Here is a 6683-nt window from a genome sequence, read left to right on the forward strand (position 1 = left end):
TAACAAACACTCGCATATCCCACCACGAGTGCGAACTCCTTGGCTGCAAAGCGACAGAACCGAGCAGCAACTCCTACGGTCCTCATCACAGGACAGCAACACGCTGGGCTGGCGGTTTCACGAACGTTCGTTTGGAAGACTACCTGCCTCAGGTCGCCATGTTAATTAATTTTGCTTTTGTTGTTGTCGTTGATATTCTGGTGGTGGTGGTGACGGTGATGGTGGCGGTGGTGGTCGAGGTTATGGTGGTAACGGTGGTTATGGTGGCGTGTTGAGAATGGTCGCCAAATTTGACGACATACACAAATAAATAAATGAATAAAAATGAATGAATTAATTAATAAATACAGAGACAGAAAAATAGATAGAGAAAGAGAGAGAGAGAGCTAAAAAAAAGTATGTAGCATGATATTTTGGGCTATGGTCTGCTGGCTGTTTTCGAAAGCAATTTTACAAACTTGCTTTCTTGAAAACTATTCCGCTATTTTTTTTTGGCTTTATTTTGTTTCCATTGTCTTTATGTATATATTTATATATTATATATTATATATATATATATATATATATATATATATATTGCACTTATTCATTTCTTCAAATTCTTCTAATATTTAATTGAATTTACAACGAAATGTGTTAATTTTTAAAATGATTTAACAAAAAAACATGTTAAGAATTATTTTGTTGCTACTAAAATTTCTAATGTTCACTACATGCTGTTCATGAATGACTTCAATATTTCAATATTAGGACAAAAAAGGTGTGTGAAGATTCTAGAAAATATTTAGTTCAGTGTGTGATTTTATAATTTTAAGATGTTTTTACTTTATTTATACTGTTATTCAACAGAAACAACCCTCTTTACGTTTGCCAATAACTTGCTAACAAATGTGGAAACGAAAATTGTGCTGTCATGGTCAGCCTGGATCTTTCAGCAGCTTTTAGCACCATTAATCATCAGATGCATATTAATAAATTTAAAGCAGAATATGGCATCACGGGATCTGCCTTATCCTGGTTTTAATCTTATCTTTCTAATCCTTCTCAATATATTAAACTTGGCTCCCGCTCTTCTTCTAGCTTCACCTTATCTACTGGAGTTTCTCAAGAGTCTGTCCTTGGTCCCATTTTTTTCACTACTTATACCTCTCTTATTTCTAATATCATTATCATTTTTGGCTTATTCTTTCATCAATACGCTGACGACACATGTATAATAGCTAAAATTCCCACCTCTAATCATTATATCTCAGCTTGACAACTTAAATGCATGTACTATGGCCATAAACGATTGGCATTTATCAAACTATATTTGAAGTAATGTTTCTTGATACTCCGCAACAGCTTATCAAATGTTTCCCCCTATCACACTTTCTTTTGGCTGATTCTTCTCTTTCCTCAACTTCTAAACTTAAATTTTAAGCTTAACTTTTGACTCTTCTCTATCTTTTAATTCTCATGTCTTAGTTTTAATCAAACCTTGTAACTATTATACGTGGACTATTTGTCATATTCGTAATTTTCTCACCGAAGATATTTCTTTTTCTCTGGCTCGATGTCTCGTACTATCACGTTTAGATTATTGTAATTCTTTTCTCTACGGTCTCCCATCCTATCTTTTAACTTTACTTCAACGGGCTTAAAATAGGGTTGCAAAAGTTGTTTTAAATATCAGTAATTTATCTTCCACACAGATTCACTCATTCAACTACATTGGTTACCAATACGTCAAGGCATTATATTCAAACTCGCCGTCCTCACGTACAAGTTACTTAATACATCTCAACCATCATATTTTCATCAACTTATATCGCGTCGTTCGTCTTTATATACTCAGTTGCATCAAAGCAATTCATCAGTTGTCAACAAATGTTTTACGTTCAGCTCTCCTTCCACATGGAATGGTTTGCCTGTCATTATTTGTAAACAGCCAACCATCAAACTTTTTAGGAAACGATTAAAGAACTTTTCGTTTATCCGGGCCTATGGAAACGTCAAAAGCCATTGTTTATTCGAGCGTCTCTGAAGCTATGCACAGGACGCGATATAAATTAATAATAATAATAATCTGTTTGCAAAATTCACCGAGGAACGCTGTTGAACATCGCGAAAATATCGCTGTACAAGCTAATTGATTGGTTGATTAATAAATTGGTTGGTTGATTAATAAATTGGTTGGTTGATTAATAAATTGGTTGGTTGGCTGGCTGGCTGGCTGGCTGGCTGGCTGGCTAGCTGGTTGGTTGGTTGGTTGGTTGGTTGGTTGGTTGGTTGGTTGGTTGGTTGGTTGGTTGGTTGGTTGATAATCTAGTCATAAAACAACGACAGCGAGTAATACGTAAGAAACATGTTGGTAACTTCAAATACTTTTTAGAATAACTTGGAAGAGTTATTTTGAAAGAGAAAGAACAATAATTCAATTATTAGAAAATAGTTAAGTAGCAGTTAATTAACTAAGTTACCTGGCAGTAGTTTAGTAGTATTGATAGTTACTTTGTTTTTCAAAGGCAGTTCACTGCAGTGTTCGATTAACATTAATAAACAGTTGACACATCACAGCAACAACTCGACCTAAGTCGTTAGTGAAATATATAATTATTTATTGTCTTTCTATTGGATCGGCAATGAGAACAATAATAATACCAATCTCAATCAGCCCCATTAAGTAAGTTATAAATTAAATATTCGTGCCGCTAAGACAGCATGAACATCTACACCATACGACGTACATCCATCGTCACAAGTTATATGACGAGATATCCATGGCACAAGCACTGCGTTAGACGTATATATATAGAGAGAGAATCTTTTGTATACAGAATAAGTTGAACGTACGAAGAGGATTATTTTTTTAAATTTTAGCACACTTAACACTCGAATCAATTGAGCGCGAGTTGACAACTTGAGACTTCTGCTTTTCAGCTAACTCGAAAATTGCTCTCGTGAAAAAATCGTTAAATAAAAAATTTGTTTAATTTCTTTCATAAATCAAAAAAACAAAGAGAAAGCTCTTCATAAAAAATTCGAAGATTGTTGTTGAGATAACATTGTTCAAGGCAGTTGATTCAATGGCTCAATGATGGCAGTCTGTCATGTGTGGCAGTCAAATGCAGCTTCACAACATGTTACTCTTATCGTGGTTACGTTACCAACACAATTTGAAGTTATTGTTACCGTAAAATTATAAATATTACTACTACTGTTATTACTGTTGCTATTATTATTAAATATGAAATTTCAAAATTATTTTAATTAACGGTAATATTTTTTGAACTACAATAAAAAATTTGAAACACACGTAAATGTGACTGTGTGTGTGGCGTTGCTCGATGTGTGTGCCTGTATATAGTGTTGTTCGATGTGCATGTGTATGCAGTGTTGCTCGATGTGTGTGTCTGTGTGCAGGGTTGCTTGAAGAGTCTGTATGTATGTATGCAATGTATGCGCCATGCAGTGTTCTTCAACGTGTGTGTTAGTTGTTGTTTGATCTGTATGTGTGCAGTGTTGCTTGGCATGTGTTTGTGTGCAAGTTTGTGTGCATACTTGTAAATGTGTTTTTTGTGTTTTCAGTGTCTCAGTGTTGTTTGCATTTGTGTGGGGAACTAGAAAATAACTGAACAGTGTTGAGGAAAGAAGAATCATTTTTTAAGCATCGGTTTTAATATTATCTTAATTTCACAGTGACAATTACACAAAGATTTTGCAGCATAAACATGACCAGCTTTGAGTTTTTTTTGTCATCTTTTGTTTTATTGTTGTTCTATTGTATTTGTATTATTGGATCAATATATTTATTTAGCAAAATATTTTATAAAACTGAATTTCGAAAATTATTTCATTTGATCCCAGTGGTGTATCAAACAGGATAGAAAGAGTGGCCCTCGGCACCGGTGCGTGGAGAGCTCCAGGACAGGTATGAAAATTTGGAACATCAACATTGAAAAATTCGTTATTAATAAATTTCAAAATTTTTTTATAAAAATGTTTCTGTGGGTTTTATACATTATGAAATTTCAAAAACCCATCTATCGCAATTGTTTTTAACGAATCAAAAGTCTTTTATGGCAGTCCAGCGTCGAGGTTAGATTTGGTACTGTTGACGGTTCATATGCATTTATCATAACTGTATTAAAATATAGATTATGAATATTATCAAGTATGTAAACTAAAGTATAAAATATGGATATCATGCAAATATGGATTACAAACTGCCCCTCCGGGCGACTGTCTCCCCTGGTACGCCATTTTTTTAACCATACCTGAATGTACTTGATATATAAGAAAAACAAAACTTAGACAAATTTAGGCTAAAAAACAAGCAATAAACGATGAAGGCGTTGATCTTTGAACATATGCTATCCATTTAATAGTTTCGACAACGACCTTGCTTTATATTGTCACTTTTAAAAATGAGATCCTACTACAGTCATTTAAGAATATTGAAAATATAATTGGTAGGTTGTCTGCTTCTGCTTATAAAGGCAAGTTTAGATCAACACAAAGAAAATAATAAGAAGTCAACCAGTAACAAAGTAGTTTTAATAAAAAAATCAAAACAGTAAAAACTGGTTATACTAATTATTTTCAACCAGTGTAAATCACTCAAAATTGGCGTAACGTGGTCAAACTTCAATTTACCAGCAACCAATTTAGCAGCTCTATTTTGAACCGATTGCAGAATAGCAATAGATTTATCAGGTATTTTATACAACAAGTTGTTGCAGTAATCCAACCGAGATGTAACAAACGCATGCACCAAAGTTTCTATGGTTGATCTATCTAACCAGTGCTTAATTCTATATAAATTTTGAAAACAAGAGATACATGAAACTGATATTATCTTTATATGATCCTTCATCGATAATCTTCTATCAAACAAAACTCCCAAATTGGTAGCAGCATAAATAAACGGTATGTTAACATCATTTACTGTGATGGAATTTACATTTAATTTTACTAACTGCTGCCATGTGCCAACCGGAAGCAGCTGACATCACACCCATTTTCCAACCTCCGCTAAGCATTTAGAAAATTTATCAATATCATCCTTAAAAAAACAGGATGACCAGTCACAAATATTTGAATGTCATCCTCAAATGCATGGCAGGCAAATCTATGAGTATTGATAATTTTAAATAAATCTGATGTATATAATATAAACAGAATAGGTCCGTGAACGGATCCCTGAGGTACCCTTGATTTGACCATTCTGACATCAGACAGCACATTATTGAACAAGATCTTCTCTGTTCGGTCCGCCAAATATGACTCAAACCACGCAAAAACAGTGTCATTCAATCTTTAATTGTACCGCAACATCTTCAAAATCTACCATGGTTGACACAGTCAAAACCTGACGACATATTCAGAAACGATAGAAATGAAATGTTTTAAACATCCATTGTTGAAAATAAGTTTGATAAAACCTGAAGTAACGCTGTCTTAGTTTAGTGGAATTGTCTATATGCTGACTGATGAATCGGCATCAAACCATTTCTGACAAATAGGCTAGCAGACCCTTCATAACAACTCACTTGACAACCTTTGATATAAACAAAAGATTTGATATTGGTGTATAATTTCTAACATTATTTACATTAGAGTTTGCTTTTTTTCAAATTTTTACAAACCACGGTATGTTTGTAACGTCTGGTACTATAGTTATTAAATACAATGACTTGATTATAGAGGGAGTAACAATAATGTAATTTTAAAAAAAAGTTAATGAATAAATAATATCCAATATATATATACATATAGTATTGTATTAATTCTACCGAATTGTTGGCATTAATCAATTAAATATGTTTGTATTTTCAATTTTCCTTACAAAAATTTTCTGGAAATTGTTCAATTTGTTGAAAATAAAATTCTCCAAATTCATCAAATAAATTTAATGAAACTGTTGTTATCCAAATTCATCATGCAGATTAGGCCTTATTTCAATTTTTCATAAAAAAAACAACTGCAGTCCTAAAGACGATTCTACTTTAAAGCGTAGTCATGTAATATATGAATTTAAATGCCCTATTGACGACTGTGCGCGTCAACAACATTAATTTATTGGTGTTACCGACCGAGACAACTTCACTATCAAGACGTCTCACAATGCATACACAAATAGGAGCGATCAAATCTCACTTGCATTTAACACATGCAACTCCAATAACCCGCCAAATTTTTGACAACAACACAAAAATAATTTATCAAAACATCGACACATTTCTTCTCCTATATTTATGTTTCGTTATCATTTTATACTATTGCCTTGCATGCTGTAAAAGTTTCTGCGTTTGTCAAATTCTAATAAAAAAAAGATCCAAACTCGCAGAAATGTACAAAAGCTGCAGATGGGTGAACATTTGTTTCATAAGATCATAAGAGTTCAATATAATTAGAAAATTAATTAAACCTAGAAATCCTACGCCATCCACCACTTACAATTCTGAATGACGTCATTAACGAATTAACAAGATTACGAGAACATTCGTTGTTGTTTTAGAATTACTCATTTTCTCATAAACGTCGTTTGAAACATTTGAATCATTGTTTGTATAAACCCGTTGCCATATACTATATATTATTTCTATTATTTTTGTCAACATAAATGCATTTCTTGCATGACAAATATGCACACATATTACACATTCATGCATGCAAGCACAAACTGACACAAAGGCAAA

This window comes from Helobdella robusta (assembly GCF_000326865.2).
Source record: "Helobdella robusta unplaced genomic scaffold HELROscaffold_5, whole genome shotgun sequence".
Taxonomy (NCBI): domain Eukaryota; kingdom Metazoa; phylum Annelida; class Clitellata; order Rhynchobdellida; family Glossiphoniidae; genus Helobdella; species Helobdella robusta.